Source organism: Salmo trutta, chromosome 3, assembly GCF_901001165.1.
Source record: "Salmo trutta chromosome 3, fSalTru1.1, whole genome shotgun sequence".
In the NCBI taxonomy this organism is placed as follows: domain Eukaryota; kingdom Metazoa; phylum Chordata; class Actinopteri; order Salmoniformes; family Salmonidae; genus Salmo; species Salmo trutta.
In genome coordinates, this window is record NC_042959.1 from 69,945,148 (window position 1) to 69,961,946 (window position 16,799).

General features: G+C 42.3%; 1 long non-coding RNA gene across 1 annotated transcript; it reads left to right on the plus strand.

Moving 5' to 3' along the window:
• The first annotated feature begins 38 nt into the window (after window positions 1-38).
• LOC115186322 (uncharacterized) lies at window positions 39-15,370 on the plus strand. The gene is made up of 2 exons (XR_003875684.1): window positions 39-484; window positions 14,609-15,370. It is a non-coding gene; the product is annotated as an uncharacterized LOC115186322 (long non-coding RNA).
• Window positions 15,371-16,799: the final 1,429 nt, after the last annotated feature.

The following is a 16,799-nucleotide window of genomic DNA, read 5'->3' on the forward strand; positions in this document are numbered from 1 at the left end:
CTACCTAAGAACACATCTTGCTTATATGAACATCCAAGCTGTTCCCGTTGACAAGCAAAATAGCTTAATTTGAAGTCAACAAACTCTCTCCAACTCAGAAATGTAATACAACTAAGAGCAAGTATACGTTCCTGTGTTTGCGGAGAGGAGTTGGCAACTGACACGATGCAGAGAGAGGCACCGAATGAAACCTATTTTGAACAGATGTTAGTATTTTACAAAAGTCACGTGAAATGAACAGATGTTCTTGTGGAACAGGGACTCGCCTTAGTTCGAGAGCATTCCTCGACAGAAAGGCTTCGAAATAAGATCGGAGAGAAGCAATAGCGTTCTATTCCCAACAAAAAACGACTAAGCACATCGTGTGGGTGATAATAGACTACCACGGGCCTCACCTGAGATGGAACCTCGGCCTAGTCCCATAGGAAATCTAGCAAACTAAAATGGACGGTTCCAACCGCGCAGGAATTTGCTGGAGATGGGGGTAAGAGAATATAGCATTTTTTATATGTGCTGGAAGAAGGCCTACAGCAATCGACGTCATTGTTATTAACCAGTATTATGTAAGTTGTTTTGATAATGGCAGGATGCAATACCGTAGCCTAGTGGTTGTTGTAAAGACGCCAAATAACGTCTGATAGTTATTGACACGCGCGTATCTATTGAGATATTGAATATAATATAGGCCAGGCCTGTGTGGAATTGTACCTTGGTACAAAAGGTTAGTCTGATATGGGCCTTCAATCCGACCTGCAGTGAGTTTCCTGCTCTTCGTTGACTGATAAACCTTAGCCAATACTTTGCACAGTTTCTTTTCTTAGAAAATCGGGATGCAAAACGCAACCTTTTTGTTAGAAAATGGGGATGTAAAATGTTCGATGAGAAATATGTGGTTTTGAAAAGGACAAGAAAATAAAATCAATCTATCATAAATCAATATAATATAGCCTATTGTCTGTGTTGACCAATAACTGAATGTTTTCTATAAGGGTTGAAGTAATTGTGATGTTCCTAATAAGCAAATTATAGGCCTACGGAATGTATCATTTAAATGCAATGTAAGAATGAAATAACGTGTTTTTAAAAGAAAAATCTGAAATAATCCCTCATCCCTGTAGTCTCGGTTTATATCACTGGGTGCAAATATCTGCATCAGAAAATGAGTGTTGAATAAGTAACTGCATACATTGGTAACAGCTGTTCTTTATCTCCAGAATGCATTCCTTCCTTCGAGGATATATGGCAGTCTGATACTGTCTGTACTATTCTATATTCAGTTCATTCGTTTCTTAACAATTGGCCCATGGTAAATTACATAAAATAATATTTTGGCCTAAAATACATTTGATCAAATTGTTATTTATAATTATACACTATTTATTATAATGAATATTAGGACTGTTATTATTATTATTATTATTATTATATACTTGACACCCAAGTATATAATAGGGGTGCCTGAGTTGCCTGAGTTGTGGTATAGCAGGGGACTAGGGTTGGACTAGGACAAGTGGACAGTTTAAAGAATGGCTGTCACATGCATGAGAACAGGTGGAGTACAGACCTATTCTACCACAGGACGCTTTCCTAATAGCACACAATCCTTTCATAAATAGCATAAACTACTATTCCAATGACGCTATTTTCAATGGCTAAATATGTACACTACCATTATAATTGTTGTGAAACATATAAACATTCTCAATGGCCAAGTCGTTCCGGGCCGCATCAAAACCTTCCGTTGTGAAGGCATAGACAAGTCGTTCTGGGCCGCATCAAAACCTTCCGTGGTGAAGGCCTAGACAAGTCGTTCTGGGCCGCATCAAAACCTTCCGTGGTGAAGGCCTAGACAAGTCGTTCCGGGCCGCATCAAAACCTTCCGTGGTGAAGGCCTAGACAAGTCGTTCTGGGCCGCATCAAAACCTTCCGTGGTGAAGGCCTAGACAAGTCGTTCTGGGCCGCATCAAAACCTTCCGTGGTGAAGGCCTAGACAAGTCGTTCTGGGCCGCATCAAAACCTTCCGTGGTCGTTTCCAATGTGTTGTCACTATGCTTTCAACCATCTAAACGTACAAAATCATTTTAGGCCCAAGCCACCCCCTGTACCCGGACTTGAACTACTCCCCTCTGGGTGCAGGTACAGGGCACCTCTCAGCAGGAAAACACAACTAGACAATCATTTGTGCCAGGTGTGATATCCCTCCTAAATAGCTCGGGCTAATGTTCCTATTGACTCAGTAAGGCCAGCAGGCTAGTCTTTAAAAAAATAATATTGGTATGTAACTGTTATGAAAGTTGTATTGTCAATTTTGTTTTGTATTTAAATGCCACTTTAAACGTGTACATGACAGTGCAACACCATTTCCCCATGGGGACAATAAAGTCAGTCAGGACGTAAGGACGGACAACGAAGTTCCAATCGAAAACAGTGTCAGATGTTTTGGTTGAATTGTCAACCAAATGTCTATGCACTTAAAAATGTTTTAAAGCACAGCAAAATTAAAATGGGAATTCAATGTCAAATATTTTGTTTATTTATTCAGCATTAATGTGTTATCACTGTGTTTAATTCATATATTAGCACAACCGAATGACCGAGATTGCAGTTGAGATTACATTAAAAGTACATGGCGCAAGTGATCAATGCCGTTAGAGATTCTGCGCAGATTATTACAGTAATTGTGAAGCTCTCCACAGACCTGCGATGATCTATGCATGCTATCTTGAACATGCACGCTTTATATGATTACGCAAGTAGACATGTATTGTTACAGTAACCTCAATGTGGCCAAGGATGTGTTACTCATTTTAAGGTTGAATGTTACATTAGTTTGTAAAATAGCCTTAACTTAATATTACAAATGTAATATTGAATTGTCTTTGGTTGACAACGCAACCAGATAGCAACATTTAAAGGCGATGTATCTAGTGCTTGGACAGTTCCATCTGAACCACTGGCTTCTTCACATTCTTTAACTTGGATTTTTGGTTGAGTTAGAGAGGTGAATCCAACATACAGTGTAATTTGTTAACGTGTGGACAAATGAATATGCAATTTGTTGTATTTCAAAAGTGATATTGATTAGTCTTTGGTTGTCAACACAACCAAATAACAACATATGAGATATGTACATTCTGCTTGGATAGTTTCATCTGGGCCATTGACTTAGTCTGGCTTTAATTACAGTTGTCTACAATTAATAATTGATATGTTGTATTCACGTCTCCATTTCATCCAAAAATCTAATTTAAAGAATAGGACTAAATCAAAGAAAATCAAACTTTAAATGCACTTTAAAAAGTTTGATTTGATTTAGGCCTATTCTTTAACTTAGATGTTGGTTAAAACCCTGGATGGGAGACCAAAGGGTAGCTGTAGATAGATACATCCATTCTCCACTAGGAGGTGCTGGCCAGAGGAGTTAAGTTGAACATCTGACGTTGTTTTAAAGGTACATGTTCATTACATATTTTATCCAAGGTTTGTCTATGTTGAAGTTTGTTTACCATGATGACATAGTCCTGTAGTTGAAATTTCACCCTTAAAACAACAGTTCATTACTTTTTTCAAATTCAACGTATTTTCCACGTAGATTCCACATCACAATACCTTGACAAATTACGTTGAAACAACATTGATTCAACCAGTTTGTGACCAGTGGGAAACTTCAATTTCCACTACACCCTCGCTGATTATTCAGCAATAATATGTAAAGTGATAATATGATTGAAAAATATGATTGATTGACGAATTTAACAATTTAGATTGCATGGAAATATCTGACAGAATACATTGCGATGACGAATACACTATGGATATATTGCAGGGCAATGGACTTGACGATATTTTGTTTGGTGGATTTAACTGTGGGCTACAGGTGCAGACTGCAGAGCTAAGACCTAGTGGCATCCCAATTAGAAACATGTGCAGACTGCAGAGCTGAGACCTAGTGGCATCCCAATAGGAAACATGTGCAGACTGCAGAGCTGAGACCTAGTGGCATCCCAATTAGAAACATGTGCAGACTGCAGAGCTGAGACCTAGTGGCATCCCAATAGGAAACATGTGCAGACTGCAGAGCTAAGACCTAGTGGCATCCCGATAAGAAACATGTGCAGACTGCAGAGCTAAGACCTAGTGGCATCCCAATTAGAAACAGGTGCAGACTGCAGAGCTAAGACCTAGTGGCATCCCAATAGGAAACATGTGCAGACTGCAGAGCTAAGACCTAGTGGCATCCCGATAAGAAACATGTGCAGACTGCAGAGCTAAGACCTAGTGGCATCCCGATAAGAAACAGGTGCAGACTGCAGAGCTAAGACCTAGTGGCATCCCAATTAGAAACATGTGCAGACTGCAGAGCTAAGACCTAGTGGCATCCCGATAAGAAACATGTGCAGACTGCAGAGCTAAGACCTAGTGACATCCCGATAAGAAACATGTGCAGACTGCAGAGCTAAGACCTAGTGGCATCCCAACAGGAAACATGTGCAGACTGCAGAGCTAAGACCTAGTGGCATCCCGATAAGAAACAGGTGCAGACTGCAGAGCTAAGACCTAGTGGCATCCCGATAAGAAACATGTGCAGACTGCAGAGCTAAGACCTAGTAGCATCCCGATAAGAAACATGTGCAGACTGCAGAGCTAAGACCTAGTGGCATCCCGATTAGAAACATGTGCAGACTGCAGAGCTAAGACCTAGTGGCATCCCAATAGGAAACATGTGCAGACTGCAGAGCTAAGACCTTGTGGCATCCCAATAGGAAACATGTGCAGACTGCAGAGCTAAGACCTAGTGGCATCCCAATAGGAAACATGTGCAGACTGCAGAGCTAAGACCTAGTGGCATCCCAATAGGAAACATGTGCAGACTGCAGAGCTAAGACCTAGTGGCATCCCAATAAGAAACAGGTGCAGACTGCAGAGCTAAGACCTAGTGGCATCCCGATAAGAAACATGTGCAGACTGCAGAGCTAAGACCTAGTGGTATCCCAATAGGAAACATGTGCAGACTGCAGAGCTAAGACCTAGTGGCATCCCGATAAGAAACAGGTGCAGACTGCAGAGCTAAGACCTAGTGGCATCCCGATAAGAAACAGGTGCAGACTGCAGAGCTAAGACCTAGTGGCATCCCGATAAGAAACAGGTGCAGACTGCAGAGCTAAGACCTAGTGGCATCCCGATAAGAAACAGGTGCAGACTGCAGAGCTAAGACCTAGTGGCATCCCGATAAGAAACAGGTGCAGACTGCAGAGCTAAGACCTAGTGGCATCCCGATAAGAAACAGGTGCAGACTGCAGAGCTAAGACCTAGTGGCATCCCAATAGGAAACATGTGCAGACTGCAGAGCTAAGACCTAGTGGCATCCCGATAAGAAACATGTGCAGACTGCAGAGCTAAGACCTAGTGGCATCCCAATAGGAAACATGTGCAGACTGCAGAGCTAAGACCTAGTGGCATCCCGATAAGAAACAGGTACAGACTGCAGAGCTAAGACCTAGTGGCATCCCGATAAGAAACATGTGCAGACTGCAGAGCTAAGACCTAGTGGCATCCCGATAGGAAACAGGTGCAGACTGCAGAGCTAAGACCTAGTGGCATCCCAATAGGAAACATGTGCAGACTGCAAAGCACTCCAACTATGTGAGGATTCAACAAAGGAGCGGTGCAGGCCAGACCAGGGCTGGAGATACGATCAAAGATACAGTATTTCAATCCAGACAAGGCTTTGGTAGACAGGAGACCAACACACACACACACACACACCCTGAGGTTGTAAGTCTGCTGATTGTTTTAATACTTGAAAATCTATGAATAATTAATGAACGAAACCCCTCATATTCAGTCCAGATGTGCTGATCTACAAGATAAATATCTAAAATTGCAACAATTAATTTGGTGTTGTCCACATATAGTTGCTATACACCAGCTTACATTGACACATCCTCCAGTGTCAGAGAGATCACCTCAGGGTGTCTGAAAAAGAAAGGACCAGTCCCATTGGTGCCTGAACTCTTAGCTGTATATTATGGAAGGTAAGACAGAGACACAAAGCTAAAAGGCTGGCCATAATTATTATTACAGACAAAGTGAGACTCATCCAGCAGAAATGAAGAGTAAGGCCCCTGGCTGCATCCCAAATGGCACCCTATTGCCTATATAGTGCACCCCTTTTACCTATGGGTCCTGGTCAAAAGTATTGCACTATATAGGGAATAGAGGGCCATTTGAGACTCACACCATCTCCCCTGTAGCTCTGTACTGTTCTAGAATGTAAGGGAAGGGCTTGTTGAATCTGTTTAGCTTTGCTGTTGTCGGAACAGTGTTGATGCGTGCCAAATGTCTCCCTATTGCCGTTATAGTGTATTATTTTGGACCTGGTTAAAAGTTGTGCACGATATAGGGAATAGTGTTCCATTTGAGATGCAACCTCTAGCTGCCTTGTGCTTTACAGTGAAAAACCCTGAGAGCTGTGTGGCAAGGCAAGATGTCTATGAGGTTTACTAAGTGGAATAAGCTCTGACATGGCATGAGTTGTTTCTGTATTTATTCACTTACTTACATGCATTTACCAGGTAAGGTGTTTGAAAACATGTAGTTATCAAATCAAATCAAAGTTTATTTGCCACGTGCGCTGAACACAACAGGTGTAGACCTTACAGTGAAATGCTTACTTACAGGCTCTAACCAATAGTGCAAAAAAAGGTATTAGGTGAACAATAGGTAGGTAGAGAAATAAAACAACAGTAAAAAGGCAGGCTATATACAGTAGCGAGGCTATAAAAGTAGTGAGGCTACATACAGACACCGGTTTGTCAGGCTGATTGTGGTAGTATGTACATGTAGATATGGTTAAAGTGACTATGCATATATGATGAACAGAGAGTAGCAGTAGCGTAAAAGAGAGGTTGGCGGGTGGTGGGTGGGACACAATGCAGATAGCCCGGTTAGCCAATGTGCGGGAGCACTGGTTGGTCGGCCCAATTGAGGTAGTATGTACATGAATGTATAGTTAAAGTGACTATGCATATATGATAAACAGAGAGTAGCAGCAGCGTAAAAAGAGGGTTTGGGGGGGGGCACACAATGCATATAGTCCGGGTAGCCATTTGATTACCTGTTCAGGAGTCTTATGGCTTGGGGGTAAAAACTGTTGAGAAGTCTTTTTGTCCTAGACTTGGCACTCCGGTACCACTTGCCATGCGGTAGTAGAGAGAACAGTCCATGACTGGGGTGGCTGGGGTCTTTGACAATTTTTAGGGCCTTCCTCTGACACCGCCTGGTGTAGAGGTCCTGGATGGCAGGCAGCTTAGCCCCAGTGATGTACTGGGCCGTACGCACTACCCTCTGTAGTGACTTGCGGCCGAGCAATTGCCGTACCAGGCAGTGATGCAACCAGTCAGGATGCTCTCGATGTTGCAGCTGTAGAACCTTTTGAGGATCTCAGGACCCATGCCAAATATTTTTAGTTTCCTGAGGGAGAATAGGCTTTGTCGTGCCCTCTTCACGATTGTCTTGGTGTGTTTGGACCATTCTAGTTTGTTGTTGATGTGGACACCAAGGAACTTGAAGCTCTCAACCTGCTCCACTGCAGCCCCGTTGATGAGAATGGGGGCGTGCTCGGTCCTCCTTTTCCTGTAGTCCACAATAATCTCCTTAGTCTTGGTTACGTTGAGGGATAGGTTGTTATACTGGCACCACCCGGCCAGGTCTCTGACTTCCTCCCTATAGGCTGTCACGTCATTGTCAGTGATCAGGCCTACCACTGTTGTGTCGTCTGCAAACTTAATGATGGTGTTGGAGTCATGCCTGGCCATTCAGTTGTGGGTGTACAGGGAGTACAGGAGGGGACTGAGCACGCACCCCTGTGGAGCTCCAGTGTTGAGGATCAGCGTGGCAGATGTGTTGCTACCTACCCTCACCACCTGGGGTGGCCCGTCAGGAAGTCCAGAATCCAGTTGCGGAGGGAGGTGTTTAGTCCCAGGATCCTTAGCTTAGTGATGAGCTTTGAGGGTACTATGGTGTTGAACGCTGAGCTGTAGTCAATGAAGAGTGTCATGAGCGATGAGCGACATGAGTTACAACAACAACAACTTGGGGAGGAGGATAGGACAAGGATTGAATGAGCCCATTGGAAGCTGGAAATGAGTAGAGGTGCACATCCACAGTACACTAAATGTACGATTTTAGCACTGAGACTAAAGCTTATATCTTTATTGTTTCATTCACCTGGAGAATGTTTGAAAGTAGTAGTCATTTTGATAAGAAGGCGTATTCAGGAAAGCAGTGATGTACAATACTACAGATGGGGATGACTGAACCTTTCCATTCCTGAAGAGATGGACAAAGTAATGCCTGACTGGATGACCAATGAAAAATCTATTCTGTCTTTTCCTCCAAGGCCTTTTCATGTTTGATTTACAGATCTCAGATCATTGTTTCAGTGTAACTGAAACCATATTGAGTCAGTTCCAAATGGCCCCATATTACCATATACTGTAGTGCACTACTTTTGACCAGGGCTCATAGTGCTCATGTCAAAAGTAGTGCACTGTGTAGGGAATTGGGTGTAATTTATTGACCGAGCTCCCATATCATCTCAGCCTTGGAGGAAAGCTTGTTTTCATTAGCATTGCCCTTGGATTTGTGAATGGATGTATAGCTGGAGAGGGAGAGAGAGCTGCTTTTCTCTCAGGTGGGTTGGTGAGAGAGTTAATCAAAAGGGGATCATGGCGCTCTCCCAGAAGCTTGGCTGGTGCCTAATTGTGAATTCAGACAAACAAAAGGTGTGATGGGTTTGCACTCAAATCCATGTCGCATGAAGCTTACTTCATTTAAAAAAATATTTATCAATGCATTACAAATAATGTGCATGGACATTTTGCCTTTGCAGCCTTCATCAGTGTGAAGAGAGGAAATGAAACAGAGACCAGTTAGACTTGTCTTTTTATAAGTCATATGTCCTTACAATTCAATCAAAGAATACAGAAATGTTTAGAGAAATGTTCCAGAAATAGATGATCAAATTAGGCTTTTTGTCATCTCTGTTGACTTTTCCACCCAGGCTGGAACAGTCATCTCTGTTGACTTTTCCTCAAAAAGCCTAATTTGATCATCTATTTCTGGAACATTTCTCTCCTGCCTTTTATATGACTTTCAGGTAGGTCTCAAATAACCAATACAATCTAGTTTGGCAGTCAATGTATAAAGTTATGGTAAATTAAATACTTTCTTGCTACACTTTGCATTGGTTAGTTTAATGAGCTATGTTGAGAGAGAATCGACTAAAGCAAGATTTGCATACTTAATTTGCTGGTCAGAGGAAAGGCCAATTCATTTGGCCCCTCATTTGAATCTGAAGGCACACAGTATGTTTGAGTTGGCAAATGACAGATTCCAGCTCAACAATTCACTAAGAATAAAACGTCTGAATAAAATCATAACAGGTCAGTGTTTCATCACAATGAATGGTACATTGGTAATCCAAAGTGACTGAGTAATTGAAACGTGGCATCAGATTGCGTCCAGAGCCCTGAGTTCTCCCTTCATAGCTGTCCAGAGAACAGGCTAAATGACTGGTTCACCACTGCACCTTGTGTTTACGCTAGCTGTGTGCGCCGTGTGCCACCCAGGCTGCAGACAAGACACGGATCAGGGTGCTTTCTGGGGAATACACAATGATGTCACAGACAGGAAATGGCTGGGAATGACTTGGCACCTTGAGGTAGCTGGCTCGTCCCCCATTGGCTCAGAGGCCATCCTGGAATAATAAACAAGCAATCAGGAGGCAGCACGAGAGTACACAATGGCACTGCAGACGTTCATGGATGATAAATGCTGATTTTTCATTTAAGGGGGATGATTATTTGTGTTCTCCGGTTGTCCGCAACTACAGGGCCCCTCATAGGAGGCATAAACACACATATGAAGGGAAAAGCGGTTTCAGCCTCAAACACAATGATTTAAAATGTTCCTGTTTATGTCCAATCATGATTAATATAGGCTGCTATATATTTAACCAGAGTTACAGTTTTGAGAGCGTAGCAGAAATCTTATTTTCTGAGGAAGCAGAGAGAAACACCTCCTTGGTAAATGTAAACTGTTTGGCTCTCAAAACTGTTTCAGTCTTTTGGCTGTGTTATCATACCACCTTCACATCCAGCCAGGCTCCGCTCAAGGCCCCTAGTCCTACAACACATTTGGCTATGGTTTGAATCATGTTTCCAATGCATTTGTCGTCAAATCAGATCATGTCACATGTGCACTATATTTTAAGAATTTAAAGGAAGTCACTTTAGGGAAATGGAAAGGGGGATACCTACTCAGTTGTACAACTGAATGCCTTCAACTGAAATGTGTCTTCCGCATTTAACCCAACCCTTCTGAATCAGAGAGGTGCGGGGGGCTGCCTTAATCGACATCCACGTCTTCGGCGCCCGGGGAACAGTGGGTTAACTGCCTTGCTCAGTGGCAGAACAACAGATTTTTACCTTTAACATGGGCCTGTGATGTATCTTACTGAACAAGTGCCTCAGGGTTGGCCATTAGAATGTCAAATGGGGTGCCTACCGTACAGGAATATTAGTTTGTTAATGAGGTAGTTTCAACCGTACAGTAATATTAGTTTGTTAGTGAGGTAGTTTCTTCCATACAGTAATATTAGTTTGTTAGTGAGGTAGTTTCTTCCATACAGTAATATTAGTTTGTTAGTGAGGTAGTTTCTTCCATACAGTAATATTAGTTTGTTAGTGAGGTAGTTTCTTCCATACAGTAATATTAGTTTGTTAGTGAGGTAGTTTCTTCCATACAGTAATATTAGTTTGTTAGTGAGGTAGTTTCTTCCATACAGTAATATTAGTTTGTTAGTGAGGTAGTTTCTTCCATACAGTAATATTAGTTTGTTAGTGAGGTAGTTTCTTCCATACAGTAATATTAGTTTGTTAGTGAGGTAGTTTCTACCATACAGTAATATTAGTTTGTTAGTGAGGTAGTTTCTTCCATACAGTAATATTAGTTTGTTAGTGAGGTAGTTTCTTCCATACAGTAATATTAGTTTGTTAGTGAGGTAGTTTCTACCACACAGTAATATTAGTTTGTTAGTGAGGTAGTTTCTACCACACAGTAATATTAGTTTGTTAGTGAGGTAGTTTCTACCACACAGTAATATTAGTTTGTTAGTGTCACGACTTCCGCCGAAGTTGGTGCCTCTCCTTGTTCGGGCGGCGTTCGGCGGTCGACGTCACCGGCTTTCTAGCCTCCACCAATCTACATTTCTTTTTCCATTTGTTTTGTCTGTATTGTACACACCTGGTTCCCATTTCGTGTGAATTATTTCCATATTTAGCCCTCTGGAGCCATCATGGTTTTGTGCGTGTTTATTGTTGTCAGTTGTTTCATTTATGTGATTCTGGATTATCGTTCTCCTTGTTGGAGGATTATTTTTGAGTAAAGTTACTATTATTACTCATCTCTGTGTCCTGCGCCTGACTCCGCTTTACCCACATCACCTAGACTCTGACAGTTAGTGAGGTAGTTTCTACAGTACAGTAATATTAGTTTGTTAGTGAGGTAGGTTCAACCATACAGTAATATTAGTTTGTTAGTGAGGTAGGTAGTTTCTATCGTACAGTAGTATTAGTTTGTTAGTGAGGTAGTTTCTACCATACAGTAATATTAGTTTGTCAGTGAGGTAGTTTTTATCGTACAGTAGTATTAGTTTATCAGTCAGGTAGTTTCTACCGTACAGTAGTATTCGTTTGTTAGTGAGGTAGTTTCAACCTTACAGTAGTATTAGTTTGTTAGTGAGGTAGCTTCTACCGTAGAGTAATATCAGTTTGTTGGCGAGGTAGTTTCTACCGTATAGTAATATTAGTTTCCTGGCCACCTCTCTTCCTGTCCTGCTATAGCCCTGTTCTGGCCCCCTCTCTTCCTGTCCTGCTTTAGCCCGGCCCTGTCCTGGCCTGGGGGTAATTAGCTAGTGTAATGACAGCGGCCATGGCCCCCCTATCCCTTAGGTTCCGTTCTCTCTTTCTCTCCCCGGGTGCTAATCCCCCTGCCTTCATTAACCTGCCGGCCCAGCATCCCCCACAACACAGCACACAGTGATACTCATGTCACCCTGATAACTGATGTGTTGTAACAGCATTACAATGATCTCCTTCTTCCGTCCTCCTAACATGTCAGGGAACTTTAATTGCGAGCTAATTTGGAACCAATCTCAACAAATGGGGGAGTATTAGAGGAAGCGGAGAAAATTGAGGCAGGCAAGAGCTGAGCTGCAGCATCTTGGTCTTATGCAGAGGCTTGTTTGAGAGTTATAAATGCAAGGATGTTGTTTGAGTGATGATGGAAAATAGTCAATGGTATGTTTTTTATTTTATTTATTTAACCAGGCAAGTCAGTTAAGATAAAATTCTCATTTACAATGATGGCCTACCCCAGCCAAACCCTAACCCGGACGATGCTGGGCCAATTGTGCGCCGCTCTATGGGACTTCAAATAACGGGCAGTTGTGATACAGCCCGGAATTGAACCAGGGTCTGTTGTGACGCCTCTAGCACTTAGAAGCAGTGCATTAAAAAAACGCCTGAAGGTACCACGTTCATCTGTACAAACAATAGTACGCAAGTAGAAACACCATGGGACCACGCAGCCATCATACCGCTTAGGAATGAGAAGTGTTCTGTCTCCTAGAGATGAACGTACTTTGGTGCGAAAAGTGCAAATCAATCCCAGAACAACAGCAAAGGACCTTGTGAAGATGCTGGAGGAAACAGGTACAAAGTATCTATATACACAGTAAAAGGAGTCCTATATTGACATAACCTGAAAGGCCGCTCAGCAAGGAAGAAGCCACTGCTCCAAAACCGTCATAAAAAAGCCTGACTACGGTTTGCAACTGCACATGGGGACAAAGATCATACTTTTTGGAGAAATGTCCTCTCGTTTGATGAAACAAAAATAGAACTGTTTGGCCATAATGACCATCGTTATGTTTGGAGGAAAAAGGGGGAGGCTTGCAAGCCGAAGAACACCATCCCAACCGTGAAGCACGGGGGTGGCAGCATCATGTTGTGGGGGTGCTTTGCTGCAGGAGGGACTGGTGCACTTCACAAAATAGATGGCATCATGAGGAAGGGAAATTATGTGGATATATTGAAGCAACATCTCAAGACATTGATCAGGAAGTTAAAGCTTGGTCGCAAATGGGTCTTCCAAATGGACAATAACCCCAAGCATACTTCCAAAGTTGTGGAAAAATGGCTTAAGGACAACAACGTCAAGGTATTGGAGTGGCCATCACAAAGCCCTGACCTCAATCCCATAGAAATTTGTGGGCAGAACTGAAAAAGCGTGTGTGAGCAAGGAGGCCTACAAACCTGACTCAGTTACACCAGCTCTGTTAGGAGGAATGGGCCAAAATTCACCCAACTTATTGTGGGACGCTTCTGGAAGGCTACCCGAAACGTTTGACCCAAGTTAAACAATTTAAAGGGAATGCTACCAAATACCAATTGAGTGTATGTAAACTTCTGACCCACTGGGAATGTGATGAAAGAAATAAAAGCTGAAATAAATCATTATCTCTACAATTATTCTGACATTTCACATTCTTAAAATAAAGTGGTGATCCTAACTGACCTAAGACAGGGAATTTTTACTTGGATTAAATGTCAGGAATTGTGAAAAATGGAGTTTAAATGTATTTGGCTAAAGTGTATGTAAACTTCCGACTTCAACTGTATGTATGTATGTGTGTGTATATGTGTGTGTGTGTGTGTGTGTGTGTGTGTGTGTGTGTGTGTGTGTGTGTGTGTGTGTGTGTGTGTGTGTGTGTGTGTGTGTGTGTGTGTGTGTGTGTGTGTGTGTGTGTGTGTGTGTGTACAGTTGAAGTCGAAGTCCACAACTTTGGAAGTCTGCTTGGGGTCATTGTTCATTTGGAAGACCCATTTGCAAAAAACTAATTCTGAGGTCTTGGCTGATTTCTTTTGATTTTCCCATGATGTCAAGCAAAGAGGCACTGAGTTTGAAGGTAGGCCTTGAAATACAACCACAGGTACACCGCCAATTTACTCAAATTATGTCAATTACCCTATCAGAAGCTTCTAAAGCCATGACATCATTTTCTGGAATTTTCCAAGCTGTTTAAAGGCACAGTCAACTTAGTGTATGTAAACCTCTGACCCACTGGAATTGTGATACAGTGAATTATAAGTGAAATAATCTGTCTGTAAACAATTGTTGGTAAAATTACTTGTGTCATGCACAAAGTAGATGTCCTAAACGACTTGCCAAAATGATAGTTTGTTTACAAGAAATGTGTGGAGTGGTTGAAAAACAGGTTTTAATGACTTCAACTGTATGTATGTATGTATGTATGTATGTATGTATGTATGTATGTATGTATGTATGTATGTATGTATATATATATTTTTAGATTTGCAAAAAAATTGGTGATTGGAAGTGTCTTCCAGTGTAGTTCTTACCATTATTTTTGGGGGGACGTTTTAGCTTTTGTTCTTTGTTTTGAGTGGTCGTTAGGGCGACAAGCCAGGCTTTAGTGTTCTAGTATCTATGAGTCACCAGCATCTCTGTCCTCATTTCCCAGCAGGGGCGTTTGTGAAGCAGGTCGTCAACAGGCTGACTCATCACACATGGCCCCAGAACCGTGTCCCTCTGCCAAGATGACACTGCACAGGATATAGTCCTCATCATCAGCCACCTGGTCAGGTGACCCTGACAACAACAACAACAACAAGAAACAAACAAAAGTTGATTGGATGGTGTAAGAGCTATGATCCTGACTGCAAGTTTCCATTGTGGTCCGACTGAATCTACCAATGGATGTCCTGGTGTATCTGCTTCTGGACTAAACAGGGCTGGAGAGGACCACAGTTCCTCACAACAAATAGGCCCACATCAATGAACTTCTCCAGATGAGACCGTGTGGAATACTGATGTGATACTCATACATGCAAAATGCTACTACAGGATAGAATAACATGGAGAACTTTATGACACAAACAACAGTCATACTGAAGCTAACATGGACAAGTTTGCAATGATGCAATATTTAGGAATTGATATCCACAAAATAATGGGTGGATGATCACTAGTTACAAAAGTGAAATTGCACACACTTTCTTTTTAGGAGTATATTTATAGATGTTATGTTTTACAAGTATTTTTTGGATTATGGTGTAGTTTGTAAATACCCATTTTTGCTTTTCTTGTATTTATTTAGAGAAAATCTATGTTGGCACATTTTATTGCGAATATTAATGTTTGGTGCTTGATGAGAAGTTATCTTCAAAAAGTTTTGTAACAATATTTGGTTTTACAATATTAAAGACATTGAAGGCTGTTTTAACTACTGAACATCTATGTACGATGACCGGATAACTGTATCATCTATATTAGATTGAAATGTTTGTGAAACTAATCCGGGGGTCACAGAAGTTGAGAGTTGAAAGTGTTCAGTCTCGTTAAACAACCCAAAACCTCTTAGACATAATACCACAATGTCATGTGTCTGTACCCTGATCCCTGCAGGAAACCCATCTGCCTCTCGAATTGCACCCTATTCCCTTTATAGTGCACTACATACCTTTTCCCTATGTAGTGGCCCATAGGGTTCCGGTCAAAATAGTGTACTATATAGGGAATAGGGTGCCATTTGGGACGCTGACCCGTTACGAGGACCCTGGTATCTCCCTGCTTTAACGTTGCAGGACGACATAAAGCTTGACTTATCTCCCTCGCCAATCACCGTGTCACCAGGGTGCTGGCTCCGTCCTGCTGGAGGGAACAGCCTTGCTGTTTGTAAACCTGTGTGATAAATCAAGTTCAAAGCAGAGGGTTGCACGCTGACAGATCTCACCTTACACCCTGACAGATCTCACCTTACACCCTGACAGATCTCACCTTACACCCTGACAGATATCACCTTACACCCTGACAGATCTCACCTTACACCCTGACAGATATCACCTTACACCCTGACAGATCTCACCTTACACCCTGACAGATCTCACCTTACACCCTGACAGATATCACCTTACACCCTGACATATCTCACCTTACACCCTGACAGATATCACCTTACACCCTGACAGATCTCACCTTACACCCTGACAGATATCACCTTACACCCTGACAGATCTCACCTTACACCCTGACAGATATCACCTTACACCCTGACAGATATCACCTTACACCCTGACAGATATCACCTTACACCCTGACAGATATCACCTTACACCCTGACAGATATCACCTTACACCCTGACAGATATCACCTTACACCCTGACAGATCTCACCTTACACCCTGACAGATATCACCTTACACCCTGACAGATCTCACCTTACACCCTGACAGATCTCACCTTACACCCTGACAGATATCACCTTACACCCTGACAGATATCACCTTACACCCTGACATATATCACCTTACACCCTGACAGATATCACCTTACACCCTGACAGATATCACCTTACACCCTGACAGATATCACCTTACACCCTGACAGATATCACCTTACACCCTGACAGATCTCACCTTACACCCTGACAGATCTCACCTTACACCCTGACAGATATCACCTTACACCCTGACAGATATCACCTTACACCCTGACAGATATCACCTTACACCCTGACAGATATCACCTTACACCCTGACAGATCTCACCTTACACCCTGACAGATCTCACCTTATACCCTGACAGATATCACCTTACACCCTGACAGATATCACCTTACACCCTGACAGATATCACCTTACACCCTGACATAT